At 42.1% G+C, this 15,965-nt stretch overlaps 1 protein-coding gene across 4 annotated transcripts in view; it reads right to left on the bottom strand.

Moving 5' to 3' along the window:
* Window positions 1-15,965, bottom strand: part of nexmifb (neurite extension and migration factor b) — a 51,233-nt gene that overhangs the window by 34,448 nt on the left and 820 nt on the right. The gene's annotated exons all lie outside the window — the stretch shown is intronic.

The following is a 15,965-nucleotide window of genomic DNA, read 5'->3' as shown; positions in this document are numbered from 1 at the left end:
AATGGCTGTATGCATGGTCAGCCTCCTACTTTACATCCTCTCTCCTCGTGCTCAGAGATGTTAAAAGAGATGTGGAGAAAATGACAGCTCCTGAATGCTCCTGTAGCATCTTTATGACATGATCAGCTTGACCTCCTGACCCCTGCTATGACAAATTAGTGTCTAATATCAAAAGGCAAAAAGAGGACATATTGTGTGCTTTTGCAGCTTTAATGAATGAATGACGATGCAGCAATAAGACCAACCAGATCCAAAACACTTCAGGTCGCTTTTACATAAATTAAATTTACAAACAAGGAAGCAAATTATTGATTTTTCACTATTACAGTTAATTTTCCAAGCCACAATATATGCAATTGTATTAATAGATGCCAAATATTTCACAAAATGATATTTCTTTCATAAAAATATCATTACATTTATGCCCAGTATCATTACTGGTCATGTCATGCTGTTCTAGTAGGTGTGAAAACATCAACCTCTCCTGAGACAAGAAAAACAGCCCTGTATCCCATGAAAGGTAGGGTTTTTTTTTTCAGATAGTCTAATCGTTTTTTAAATGGTTTATAAAACATAAAAGGTAGGTGAAATTTGTCATCCCATAAAGAGATACACCATTTTCACAGGACAGCTACAAAAAGCTTTAATGCTTCATATATCAAGAATCTCGTCTCTGTTATGTCAAACATGTTCTTCAAATTAAACAACAAATATGTTGTAATAAAGTGTTGTTTGATCGTACGCAGCTATCGACAGGACAACATAATTTGTCTGTTCCTTCCGAAAACGGTTCCAAATCAGGTTTCAGAAATCAGTTTTATGATGCGATAATGATATGAGTGAGGTTTGGTTTAGACAAACACAATTTTAGTTAGGTTTAGGGAAAGATCGTGGTTTGGGTTAAAACACTTTGACAAAGGGCAACCTCTAGCTCACCCCCCTTTCATTCTTAAGCTGCTCTAATGAAGGCAATAAAAGCCATTAAAATAATCGTTACATAAAGATTAGGGGACGTTAGTCGTCATGGTTACAATGATAAACACATGGTTAAGGTTAGGGAATGATTGTGGTCATGCTTAAAAATGTTTTACAAAGAGATCTGGAACAGGCATGCAGAAAAAACAAACAGCTGAAAGCTACATTGAATTTCTTTGCTACTGCAGAAGTGTTTCAAGTGTCTGCATCGAGTACTAGACACTAATGTAATTACTGTTTATCATTGATTGCGCCAAAATCAAGAAAAACTCACATCTTACACACTACAATGCAGAGTTAAACCAAACTGAAGGCGTAAACACGCATTGCATTGGTCTCAATGGATTTAATATTGTGTATTAATTGTCCTAAAGATATTTTTCCTGATGAATGTAATTGTCTAAGTATGCAAGTGATACATGCAACAAATACAAGCTTGTATTTTAAGGATGGATCACTGTTGTTTGGTTGTAAACAATGCAGAATCCTGTGTAATCATTGGTGACAAAATTACAGTAAAGTTGTTATACTGTAAGGTCTGTTTCCCCTGACAACTATGTTGATGGATGAGAAATACGGATGACTAACATTGTGACTCAAGCAGCTAGCCCCACCCCACACACACACACACACACACACCACCTCTATCAGCTTTGTGAAAGCCAGTGTCAAAGGGGAAGGAAGCTGCAGGAGCAATGCAGGACAGGCTGCTGCTACACGGATTGCACAGGCTCTCTCTGCTTTGCGGCCTGAAGTTAGATGCACAAATCATCCCACGTCTGTCTGATTAGCATTTCATTTAGAGTTTTAATAAGTGGGATTTTTACTTTAATAACATGAAATAACTCACATTAATATAGCTTATCTGTGGGGGTCATATTGGTTTGGTTAATACCACTTCAACACACTCACACACTCATGGACTGCAAATTTGATTTTGATCGATTTCATTTTCTGCTATTCGAGGTCAGTGTTAAAAGCAAGTGCTATTTTGTTCTCTAACTATGATAATGTCACAGATCCAGATCCATTATTACTTTTGCAACTTTTAATGAAACGTCTTTATATACTGTGTAGCTAGCATACATAACTCACTTTCAAAAAAAATCTGTTTGATTATCTTGGATAAAATGTTTTTAGTTCCCAATATAATTTCTGAAATATCAACATCTTCGTATGCTGAATTACAACATGCTTTAAAGGGGAACTATGCAGTTTTAGCTTAATTTACCTTAACTGAACAGCTTCGGAGTCATTGGAATGGTTATTCCTCAGGCCTCAGCATCAGGAAGTATTGCGTGATATCAGGTCTCGCGATGTAACAAATTGCTTCACGGCACTGCACACATACAGGAACTGGCTAGCTATAAGAACAAGGTAGCGATGGAGTTTTTAACACTATCGTCATGGTTAAGCCGGCAAAAAAGAAGCAGAAAGCTATGAAAGCATTGTCGGAGGAACAGAGAAAGAAAAACCTGCAAGCAAAAAAGCGAAATTGCTAAAACTGCATAGCGCCCCTTTAAAAGAATACATTTTCATTTTGGGAAATGTGCTCAATGCTTTCTTTCTGAGAGTTCAAAAGACCTCTCTCTCTCTCTCTCTCTCTCTCTCTCTCTCTCTCGCTCTCTCTGTTTGTTAAGGAGCCAGGAGGCAGTTAGCTTAGCTTAGCAAAAACGCTGGAAGCAGGGAGAAACAGTTAGCCTGGCTCTCTCCAAAGGTCAAATATACACCTAGCAACATCATTTAAGCTAAAAAGCTCTGATAAAACACTGTATGATTTAGCACATGTCCAGCACCACCAGACAACAGACAAAGTGTTAACATCTAGCAGCTGAATCAATGCCATTTGTCTCAGGAGTTGATACAAAAGGACCTAACAGGAGACTTAATATCGGACTTGCAGGTCAAGTGAACAAAAACACCACTCCAAATGAATGCTAACGTTGCTTCAATGTGTGGATGTGAGAATAAGTATTTGTTTGCTAACATATTAGCAATAACAACAATCTTTTCAGCTATCTGTTCTTGTCCTGTGCAAGGTTGTGAGGCAAAAAACAGACTGACTGCTGGTTAAATCACTTTCACTTTTATCAGTACGTTCAACAGTGTGTCCAGTTGTGTCAAGAAACATTTCAATGAAAAATAGTCAGCCATTATCAGTAGATTTGCAGCAGCTAATAGAAAGCTAACAATCAATTAACTGAAAGGGGTCATTGAATGCATCATTAGCGCACTGTTTCCCTTTCTTTGGAAATAGTTGCAAAAGTTAATGACGCACTTTCAGGTTACTCCAAGAATCTGGAATGTAGAAGATTCACTAACGAGTGATGAAGGCACATTTCTATTGTAACATTTAGTTTCTTCATTTTATTTCTAAGAACAAACACTGTTGAGTGCAGAAAAAGGCAACTGGCTAAACTATGAAGCTCTCGTTGGCTCCATCGCGTCGATCGTCATTGGTGAAAAAATAAAATAACATCATGAGATAAGGAGCCACAAGAAATCTTCACAGTTTGAGACATCAAGTAATAAAACATTTGTTACAGAAACTAGCGAGTAATGTTCAGTGAAAAGATCCACGGCGTCTTCTTTTCTAGCACAATAAATATCCTGCTAATACGTCCCCAGTCTCCTGAGCCAAGACAAAAGCAGCTCATTGATAACAGCTCAATAAGTGAGCATGGAGGTCTTTCGAGGGCTTTGACAAATTTCCAGTCAATATGTGACCATAATGGATTTAACATGGCATTTTTAAAACAGTATTTTAGTCCTGAAATTGCAGTAGCTGCAATTTGCCAACTTTTACAACACTTCAAGCCCCACCACAATACAATAACAATGTCGAAGACACAGCAGAGTTATAAATAATAAGCAGCTGATAAATAGTTAAACACACTAGGGATTTGTTTTGTAAAATATATTTCTTTAAATCTAATAATCATGATCCTAAGAGAGGGATACATTTTATCACATATCACACCCTTATTATTTTTCTCTTTAAATCACCTTTTATAAGTATTTTGTTTATCAAAATGAGAGTCCAAAATTTTCCTCCACATCACATAATCCATTCCATTACTCTCACAGTGAAGATTTCCCTTTGTTCTCTGCGCCACAAATTATTTCCCTGTTGCTTCAGAAGGCGACTCCTTTACTTGGCTTCAAAACCAAAGGACGGGGGGCAGGTGGGGGGAGGGAGGAGGGTGGCAGAGGACAGAGGGAGAAGAAAGGAGATACACAGAGAAAAAGAGGGGGATGAGAAAGGGAGGGCAGACAGAAAAAGGCCAGAGAGAGACAAGGCGGAGAGAGGCGTCAGTCAGAGAAAGAGTGTGTGTGTGCACAATGTGTTTGCATGTGTTGGGGGGTAATAATGAAGAGGGCATGGGACACAACAAGAGCCCCACTCTGCAAACTCAAATCTTAATATTCAACCGCCATCTCTGGTTGCTAATACGCCTTCCTTTGATATTTGTTTTCCCTTTTAAAGTCATTGACGTTATTAGATTTTGAAACCCGGCTTAGAGGCTTATTGATAGGCTGCACGGAAGGAAATATAAATGGCCTCAGAATCTCTGATGAGAGAGAACAATAATTATTGTCTATTGCTCGTGTGAAGCTGCAGCACATCTACAACACTCAAACCACGCCGGGAGGGAGTTTCTGTGTTTTCCTGCGTCAAGACAATCTTGCATGTTGCCATTTAGGCCATCGTGTTTCCAGTGGACTTCACCAATAATAAATTAAAACCCAGCTTTTCTGTGAAACACTTAATCAGGCGGTATGGAGACAGGGAGAGCAGTGAAAGGAGCACACTTTCACGGTTTTAATGTGTGTTGGGGGGGGGGGTTAGCCTCTCTGATGTGCCACAGCTGAAATTGGCAGGCTATCAGTCACAACCCTGTAACACAATGTACAGCATTTCTAAACGGTATAAAGAGATATGACAGCCAAGAAGGCAGAGAGACAGATTGAGGGAGGGAGAGAGAGAAGACACAGAGACACAGAGTGCAAAGCACAGAGTGAGAGTGAGAGAAATGCCATTTTTAGAAACCTGATGTGTTAGTCTACATGTTTTCTTTACAACTGGGTCAGAACAGCACATCATTCTAGACTCGGAGAACAAGCATTTAAGTCTGTTGACACCGTCAGATCCAACCCCCGGTGTAGCAGGTCACATTTCTCATCAGAATAACAGAAACATCACAGTCTTGGTCTTTAAAGGACACCATATTGTGTCTGAACGAGGGAGAAGTTTGCAAGATGTTTGGAAAGGAGGGGGGGGGGGAAAGCTTTTCTGTGGACAAATGAGAACAAAGCCCGCTCAGCCTCCCAGTTGGTAATCAGGTCTATTGATTAGTTGCTGTGTAGGTCTGTGAGGGGCTGCAGAAGCCTGGGAGCCAGTAGCTGTGTGCATATGCACAGGGGTATTAGCAGCGCTTATTCTCCGGGCCTGTGGGACAATGCAGCCTCTGAGCGAGGTGATTAAAAGGCCTGAGCTATTGAGCTCCTCCAATCAATGCCCTCCTGTGCTGCTGGACAGAGTCAGAGGCCACCTCCTAAACAACACTCACACACATGCTAATATACTACCAATTTCCCCACCCTCCATTTTTTTTCCCTCTCCTCCAAATCTTAAACCAACTTTGTTTATTGTCGGAGCCAAAGGGGGCCAAATCCCCATCGACCTCCTGTATGGCTTGCCTTGACCACACCACATTGCAAAGGGACTTGCCATTTTCACCGTGTGCAAAGGCCAATTAAACAAATCTAATACTGGAGAGAAGAAGGGGGTGTGGGATAAAAGTAGGAGCTTTTCATTTAAATGGATAAGGTTAATGAGTTATTTGTATGGTTGACGTATTCCAATGGTTTAAAAGGTTAGGCGCATCTACACAGCTGCCCTTTGGAGTGATCTCTTCCGTTTCACGCTCCCTCAAGCAGTGGTAATGAGAGGTCACTATGCACCATGAGGGCCCTGGGAGCCAGCTGCCCCGGCCAGACAACCAAACAGCCACCCTCATATTACTATATCCTCCAAAATAAACAGGCCTTGAAGAGAGGAACAGGTCATTGCAGCCCTTTCTCTTAACCTGCCTCTCTCTCTCTCTCTCTCTCAATATCCTGACAAGTGGTCTGCTCTCAGCTTGCAGTGACCAGAGAACACTCCTTCCTCTTGTTTTTTGGAACATCCACTCTCATATTTTCAATAACTGCAGAATCCTATTTTTGTTTCCTAATGGAGCCACTCAGTTTTTTTCTTTCTCGTCTCTAAATTCCATTTCAGAGAACTGGCCTGTCTTCTTTAGATCCGGCGCCATAATCAGACATGCTATTTTTTTGCAGCCGCGTGTGTCATCAACACTTTGGTTAATCCAGTCACAAATATCACATATTGCTGACATATAATCAGTCATGGAAAATCTCAATCACAGCATGATTATTGAATAACAGAGCAAGTATATACTGCATATATATATATATATATATATATATATATTTCCATATTTTTCCTGTTCTAGGCATGAACTTGGACTCGTATTGGTGAGAATCATGAGAAAAGGCCTCGCTTCGCTTAATTTAGAGCTATTGATTTGGTAATAATTTCGTAAGCCAGTATGTCAGAATGTCACAGAAAAGAAAAGCCCATATCACAGGCGGCCAGGCAGTCTGGGGTGTGTTGCTGTGAGGTTTGCCAGTGTGAGCGGACAGAGGCGGTGGGCTCTGCTTAAGACAGAGTATTGGACAAACACAAACAAACGAGGCAGCGGCCACTGTGACTCAGTGCTCTAATGAACCAGCGTATTGACTTGCTGGCTTTCTCTTTCTCTCTGCCTCCATGTCTCTCTCTCTCTCTCTCTCTCTCTCTCTCTCTTTCTCTCCCCCTCCCTTTCACACACACACACACACACACACACACACACACACACACACACACACACACACACACACACACACACACACACTCTGCCTTGCTTGCTCGCTCTCTCCCTCTGTCTGCTGTGTTTGTATGGATCCCAGCTGCCACTCGGAATACCAATTACTGTAGGCCCAGCAGTGGGGGAAGGAGAGGGAGAGAGATAGAAGGAAGGGGAGAATGAGAGAGAGAGAGAGAGAGAGAGAGAGAGAGAGAGAGAGAAAATGAAAGAGGGATGGTGGGGAAGCAATGAGGACAAGGAAGGAGAGAGTTAGGAAGGGGAAGAAAGAGAAGTGGAGGTGGAGAGAGGGAAATGGCAAGCGATCCGGGAGGCTTGTCCTCACTTGGTGGCCAGGAGAAGAAGCTCACAGTCATGGGTGATGACGGGGGGGGGGGCTTCATTCACGATGCTCTGGCACCTCACAAGGAGGGAAAATCAAAAAGTGTCTCCTTGTGAGACACTTACATCCCTAATGCTGTGACGCGCTTGCAGCTGACGCACAGGGCGGGAAAATCAAAGGGGACCTTTTTGTGGTCTGCCACAAATAGGTGCACCCCCCTGCACAGGGGGGAAGGGAGGGGGATGCTGAGTGTTTCACAGGCAAAAGTAACATTTTCCCTGTGAATTCCTGGGACGAAGCTGGGCGCTACATCTCCTGTTACAAGATATTTGTATTTGATAAAGGGATTTGGACCGTGGAGAGCTTTTGGTTCCAGTGACACTTCTCTCCCTCTCCCTTTCTCTTCTCCAACCACCGCAACAATTCTCATGACAACCATAATGAGCATGCTCACATTCTGCACGATACCACTAATTTGAGAAATTTCCAGCACAAAGACATAATTAGACAAACTAATTAGACAAAGACTTTGCTGCACAGAGATCCTCCGCAGTTCAACTCATCCGCCTACCTGCCGATGACTAAAATAGGAAGCAGCCGTCAAGCCCATCCATGCTTATTCCCCTCAGTTAGTGCGGTGAGATGTTTGTGAGATGGCGCATAAGGGAGAATAACATGATCTCTCCCAGGGGCTGCAGCCGCTCCTCAGCAGCAGTACAGCAGAGTCTTTGTTGTGTCACATAGGGCTAACAGGTCTTACCCAGACACAGATTGTCTTCCTATTTAAATCTGAGGCAGCGACATTGTCTAGATGCTGCGAAAAAGAGAACCTGCGCAGGCCAACTAGCTATATGTAAGACACATTAATAAATGAGAGAGAGGCACTCACATGTGCCATGAACACTTAATACAGAGTTCCGGTTGAGGTGTTCATAGTGGGCTATAGGTGAAGTGGTGGGTTTTCTAATGAAGAATTAGAGGAGAGTACTTAGAAAGAGTTGGAGAGGCGAGGGAGGTAGAAAGGTAATTGATTTTAAAAGTGATGGGAAAACCTCCAGGTCTCAGGAGGGAGCAGCAAACCGTCTCGACGGATACAGAAACCCCAGCTGCCTCCAAGAATAATGGAATTAGTTCGTAGTCTGATTTAAATACATTTTATAATGGGAACTTAAATTAACATTTCCTAAAGCCCCAAGAGATAAAGTCAAAGTGTAAATTGTTACAGTTTTTCTTTACTTTTCTCTTGACAATGGAGCCTTTGTCCTCTAAATATGTGTTCCTTGCACGCACATTGTGTTATCCAAATAACAGTGTTCGCTCGTTATCATTTTTGTAGGCTACAGTGTAAGATGAAAAAAACATCTTATCATTATATGAATGCAGACTAACTCATGCATACACAAAAACAAACTTCCATGCCCACATAAAAGCTCATAGGGCCAAATAAGCATGTGCACATGCGTACATACACATTCATATTTTTAACTGGTTGGCAGGCTGTCACTGCATTCACTGTGGAGGCTCAGCAGTTGTAGGCAGATTTGTAAGAGTACAAGAGATAGGGAGAGACAGACGGGTGTTTGTTATTGCTAATTTTCTGGCAGTTCACTATGTCCAGGTAGACTCGATGCACCTCGGGATTAACAGTCAGCACAGAGGGCTTCTGTAAGCACTGGCTGCCACTTAAACAGATAATTTATACAAACAGACACACACACACACACACACACACACACACACTCACACACACACATACACTATGCACATAGATACCTTACCCCACCTCTCTCTAGAGGCCTCATCACTGGAGCCAAAACACTGCAGCAGCATACATCTTTGATAGAGTTTTAAAACCTATTATATCATATGACTATAAAGTATGCATGCAGACTGTACACTGGCTCTCCCCTGACAAAGTATTTCTCTCAATGGAATTAACTGCATAAATAAACCATAAGCAAATCCCAAATAGTGCACACAAAAGGTAAAAAGGCGTGCTGATACGCGAGCATATATACACACCTCTGAGACAGATATCAAAGGAACAGGTTATACACAGCGCCATTTGAATATAAAAGGAAAATACCTGCTGTTTTCATTCTCCAAATGTATTTAGCCCATAGTGACAGAAACATCGCTGTATCATAGAAATAGCAAGAGAAATGCTCACACTGTAGGGGAGATTACTGGACACTATGGATAAGTGGCAAAGATGTACTTTCTGCTCCATATTCATACTGTAGGCAGCACATGTTAAGGAGTGTTTACTTTTGACCTGAGATTTGGGACCAATACCAAAGTTTATTTATGATATTTGTCACTATTTTACTTTGAGAAATATAAAAGGTTAGGTTTGTCTTTACTAGACTAACATGAATGATTATTTTCATTATCGATTTATCGATTTATTAACACAAAGCAACCAAACAAGAACTTTCCTTGAGCATGAGTATGATTCTAATCAGGGAATACATGACAATAAGTTAGGTAAACAACACAAAGGATCTGACAAAGCATTCAGTACCAGCCTTTAATACCTCACAGCTAAATCAGTACTCAAAAAAAAATGAACAAAAAGGCTCTATACCCAGCCCAAACCATAATAGCTGGGAATCCTTTTTTTGTTTGTTTTTTTTTCGTTTTTTTGCAAAACATGCAAATATTTGAAACGAAAATATCTAACAAAATGATACATTACGTACATATATTGAAAAATAAATGTTGTACTATATTCAAAAACAAAGCTAAATACTACCAAAAATGGTATAACACAGAAAGCGTGGAAATTATTCAGCAATATTCCAGATCTCAGTATACAAAATATTACAAAGAATCTCTGAGGCTTTGTGTGACTAAATGATGAATTAGCTCTTTTATCAGCGCCAGCTACGCTGAGATGCATATTTGACTCTTTCTGAAGAGCATTTTACTGGCTCAACTGTGATATATGTGGGCTGTATTCTGACAGTGTCGCTGAATGAGGACTTGGGAAAATGGGTTAGAAGGGCACACTGGTGAGTTGAAAAATGTCTGTTTGCGCAGGACAGAGCTTTAGTACGTCACTGAGAATGAATGTGAAGCAGGCTTACTACCCCTTTGTGTATCTTAATGCTACAATTGGCTATTTGTGTGTGACAGCAAAGAGTCCGGGCCACTGTCATAATGTAAAACATTTGCGTGTGTGAAAGTGAGAAATAACAGGAGTCACAAAGCTGAAGAAAATCCCGAGCCAGCAACAATTCTCACTGGGGCGTGCTGCAGCTAACACACACAGAGAAGCAAGCAAGTATACACACAGCTGTACATCCTAGAAGTCAAAGAGCCACAGTGCACACTTCATACACCCTTCTGCGATGCATCTGAAATGAGAAGTCCTAATTATTATTTCCATTGTGCCTCACTCCTGTGACAAGGACCACTAGCTGTGAATGATTATAATTATTACCCGTAGTAGAATAGCAGTCATGCTGTTTTACCATCAGCAACATCATCCAACAGATCAGGGTCAAATCCAACTTGAAATTCATGTATGCAATTCAATTCACATTTTCTGTGTTAAGATATTCAACAACATTTCTCATTTGACTTCTGCGTAGATGTGCTGGCATGGATTGGGTTTTGCCTCCGGCGTGCTATGGTAAATGGAAAGTAAAGCGCCATATTCGTCAGTTGACTGTATCTGACAAGAAGACTTTCATCTGTTCAACAGGCTTTTGTCATTCTGCTCTCTACATCAACTGTCTGTTGTGGTATGATAAAATAGCTATTCAATTCAATTATCACTAATGTTTGATTAGGGCACAAATGGTGCAGTCTCCACAAACAGCAGCACAATTAAAGTGAAATGAATTACAGCAAATCTCAGACCGAACGCTGCCGATGCCATAAATTTCAAACGCTACACTCAACTTGTACGCCGTGAAAAGATTCACAGCAAAATATAGCCTGTCTCTTATTTGTACATAAATTCACAACATCGTTTAGAGTAGCAAACAAGCCTGTCTTGAATGGCTGGTAATTATGTACAGCAGCAAATAAAGCGTGGTTCCTTTCTGAGGCACTGGTGTCTTGGTAAGTGGTGAACAGACAAAACAGCATTTAGAAAATGAAAGGTGCAGGGAAACATCCAGGGCACAGCGAGCTTCTCTCCCATTAGACAACACTGTCTGTCTCACGGCCGTTTGTTCATTCCAACTGGCTGTGCTGGGAGGATGCACCCTGAATCCCCACCACCAACAGTAACTATGTCTCTCCCTTTTTTCTGTCCCCTCTCCCTCTGTCTGTCCAGCTCTTTCTCTAATCTTCCCACCATGTCCACCCCCCTCTCCTCTGCAGCTCCCTCTCTCACAGTACACCCTATACTATGTTTTGCTCTCTTTCTCATCATCAACCCATTTTTTCATCTCACCCCCTCCTTCCCCCTTTTCCATCCACCAAATCAAAGATAAGGCTAATGAAGGTGGCTTATTATTCCAGCATGCATGACACTGACAATATACACGTCTCTCGTAACATGGATATGTGGCTCCTCTGGCTCCAACATGAGGAATAAAAAAAAAAAACGAAAAAAAGAAGAACATGTTCAAATTATACGGGGCAATGAAACTATTAGTGTTATTATATAACAAAAACAGAGCTGTTATTGCCACTGTGTGTGCCATTACAAAGGGAACAATACATGGTAACACACTGTGTTAAACCAATTAAAATCCAGCCCCGTCATATAGCCTCCTCCCTTCCGAGTCATGTTGTGAATATGTAGCTTTCACACCATTCATGTCAGTGCACCTGTGTCCACTGCATTAAATACGCACCTCTTTTGGCTACTTCTCAAATTTCCCAGTATCACATCTCACTATCTGTTTCAAGAATCCCATGAGTTGAAATACAAGGGGGCCCGGGAGAGTGCAAGCAGAACAAGGGAAATTTCACATTAACTATCCATCTGCAATATAAGGGTCTGATATGGAAGCAGGAAATGAGCTATGAACATCAAGCCTGCATGCTTATGGTCCCAGTGGCCACCAGCCTACGTATTGAGATCAAGTAGGCAACACGGAAAGTGGTTTAATAGATCCCAGTTTAATTGGACTTTTATTTGTTAATGGCAGAAATCCTGATGCATTACTTTAATTATCCTGGCAGAACTAATTCATGAACACGGTGCAAAAACGTGGCTGGACTTGGCATTTAAATTGCATCCAACTGCTTTCCTCTCTCTCTCTCTCTCTCTCTCTCTCTCTCTCTCTCTCTCTCTCTCTCTCTTTTTTTTGAAACCTCTTATCCTCAAAGTAGTCTTGCTTACACCTTCCACAGGAATCTCTCTGATAGGACTTGTAAGGCAAGTGATGGTTTAAACCCTCAGTGTACTTTAACCAGAAAGCTGTCATGAATGAATCCAGAGAAAGACGCGAGGGGAGCGCTGAGGCCATTTTTCCCCTAAAAGTGCTGGGGCCCCCCCAGATCCTATATGTGAGCATGTCTATGTTTGCCAGGCCCTCAGAGTGCAGAGCAGCCATCGTTGGTTTGGCTGCTGCTATGGAGGGAGGGAGGGAGGGAGGGTGGGGAGGCAGCTCCTCCTGCAGAGCGCTGGTCCAAGACAACCACAGGCAGCCTCTGCTCACACTACACTCAGCCCAATCACACATCAACTGCTCTGTCAATGCCAACCAGCAACCAATCGAGGGAGAGATCCTAATGTATTTCTGATTGCGCTGTTTTTAATTCATTACATGACTGAGCTGTAACAGTTTTGCCTCAGTGCCTCACGCCTTATACTGACACATATTTTCTAAAACAGGGCATTCTTTAAAGGGGAACTATACAGTTTTTTTAGCTTAATTTACCTTAACTGAACAGCTTCAGAGTCATTGGAATGGTTATATGGCTTTTTTTGAGTTGAATGGTGGTCGTCTCGCTCCCCCCTATCGCCTGTGAGCTGAAAAACCACCCTTGCAACTTTCGGCCGGCAAGCCACCAGCCTCAGCGTCAGGAAGTATCGTGTGATATCAGGTCTCGCAATGTAACAAACTGCTTCATGGCACTGCACACATACGCCCATTCAGGAACCGGCTAACAAGGTAGCGATGGAGTTTTTCACACTATCGTCATGGCTGAGCCGGCAAAAAAGAAGCAGAAAGCTAGGAAAGCATTGTTGGAGGAACAAAGAAAGAGGAAACGGCAGACTGACCGAGCGAGGAGTCAGACATAAGTAAACATATGGATCTGCCAAATATCTATTCCGAAGCTGTAGGGGGAGCTCTATAGAGAAACCTGTGAGCAAAAAGCGAGAAAACAGCAAAGAAATGGCCAAAACTGTATAGCGCCCCTTTAATGTAGATTAGCGCAGTTTGCCTGTCAGCTACAGATGTAATTTTTGCTTCTCTCAGCCACTGTGTATGTGTGTGCGGCAGGATGTGTTTGAGTATGTTTACTGTGTGTGCCTGAGTCTGCCAGCAGCATGTGAGTACCAATGTGTGTGTCTTCCTGGAACAGCTCCCGTCTGGGGGGCAGAGCAGGCAGCAAAGAGCTCAGCAGCGCCTCAGTCCCTTAGGACATGCTGCAGCTCACTCCTTGCGGCCATGAAAAGCAATCAGAGCCCAGCCTTCTCCCCTGGACTTACCTCTGCCTTTAATTACAGAACTCAACAGCGGCAGCAGCACAGAGAAAGACTGCCTCCGCTGGGTCGCAGCCAGCATGTCACAGCCCTAACGCAGGGCCAGGGTCGACGCAGCAGGCCTCTGCATACAGTGGCCTGACATACAGTAAACACAGTGTGCTTAAACATACAGATGGTTCTGAAGGGTTCAGCATGCTTCTACATAGACTGGGACAGAGCCAAGGTGTTTCCATACTGTAGTGATACAATGTGCAGAGAAAACTGCAGAGCTCCAGACATAGCAGGGCTTCATAGACAGGGAAAGCCCTTTCTATCTATCAGGCAATACCTAATTACTAAATAATTATCATACAAATAAAGATTTGCGATACTGCAGTGTTTTATCCTTTTACTTTATCATGCCTAATAGTGATTAGAAAATGCAAGGTGTAAAATATTCATCAGAAACATGATCCTCATATATGAATAACATGTCCACTGATAAGAAAAAGATTGATTGATGAGGATCAGTTCATTCTGTATGTATGTATGTATCTCTCCCATTCAACAGACGGGATAGTAAAGGCCCAACACATGTGCCTAAGGCTGAAGCAGAGGAGAAGCCACAGAGCACACATGGGCAGGGGAAGATAAGAGACTATGTACACAAGCTGCTGGTTTTATTGCTGCAACATAATGCTCGGATAGCATTTTAAACACATTTTCAGAAAACCTTCCAGCGCTGTCCTTGCTACTGTGGAACAGAGCCATCATGTAATGTGTCATTGGGCTCAATTTCTCACCCAATTTGAAACTGAACGAAGAATGGCACTTTAGTGAAAGCAATGAGAGCTGACCAGGAGGAGATGTGAATGGCAAATGCTGTTAAGCCAAAACCTCCATGGCGAGCTTGGTGGCACATCACAGAATGAAGACACAGTTTGATATGATAGCGCCTGTTAGTTTCCGCATCTATGATCTTCAAACAAGGCCAAGCGGCCAGAGCTAGGAGGCCCTCTCCATTCCACACGTCACGTATAGCCTCTACCAATGACGACACACATTATCATGTATGTTAATGACACCCACATCAACGTGTCAACTCAATTTGGCCTTCTTATAGGCTCTCTTTGACTCAATCAATGCATGGCCTTCCATCTGGTTTCCACTGCTGTCTTCACATTAGAGAAGGAGAGGGAAGTGACAGGCTGCCCTCTGGCCTCCATCAGTTTAACATTACATTTCTTTTTTTACCCAATGCATGCTGAAAAGTCCAAAACACCCTGTCAAATATGCTAATAAATGCTCCAAAACATAAATCAAACCAAGTCATGTTGGGTTCAATAACTGTGTGCAGTGCAGATCATTAATTGTGGCAATAAATTTATCAAGTTCTTATTTGAAAATCCCATCTTACAAGGCATTCCAATAAACATCAGCCAGGGAAATTTCTAGCTCGTTAAAATTTAATCCAATTAAAACCCTATTTAAAACAAAGTTCACAACTGATTCTAACACCTCCACAAAACCACAGCACACAGTGGCTGTTATTATGGGCTGCAGCTCATTATTCTCTGGCATGGCTTGTCTGGCTCGCAGTGTGACTGGGACATCCAATAAACATCTGTCATGAGGCATCCTTAAAGCGTAGCACAGACACAGTAAGCTACTGATGTAGTGACCCGACAGTGCAGGCATTCACACATGCCTTAGTGCACCTGTGTGTGCTCTGCCATCATGGTGTTAAGGCCAATTTTAAGAATTTGTGCTTATAAACCGTTTATGAATCATTTATTCACCTTATCACAGTGGAGGGGCCTAGCTGTAAGATGATGTGTTATCCCATTGGGGCTCAATAGCCCATTCATGAATCATTCATTAGTTTGGATTATAGAATATTCCCCTGTATTCGTTTCTTATTCATTTTGGGACAGCACTGCTCGGGATGCATAGCGTTGATTCAAAATGACGTCCACAGGCCACCGTTTGTCTTCAAAACATACAAACAGTGCAAGACAACTGGCATTGATATGAACAACCACACGTGGCATCTGTATTTGTGTTGAATTTCTGAGCCTAAAGCGAATAGGTCAGTGCCTATGCTTTAAATAAGTGGGGGTATTTTTCGCAGGGAATA

The sequence above is a fragment of the Sander lucioperca genome, chromosome 1 (assembly GCF_008315115.2).
Source record: "Sander lucioperca isolate FBNREF2018 chromosome 1, SLUC_FBN_1.2, whole genome shotgun sequence".
Lineage (NCBI taxonomy): Eukaryota > Metazoa > Chordata > Actinopteri > Perciformes > Percidae > Sander > Sander lucioperca.
The sequence above is the reverse complement of the archived record's forward strand: the minus strand, read 5'-3'. Positions and strand labels throughout refer to the sequence as shown.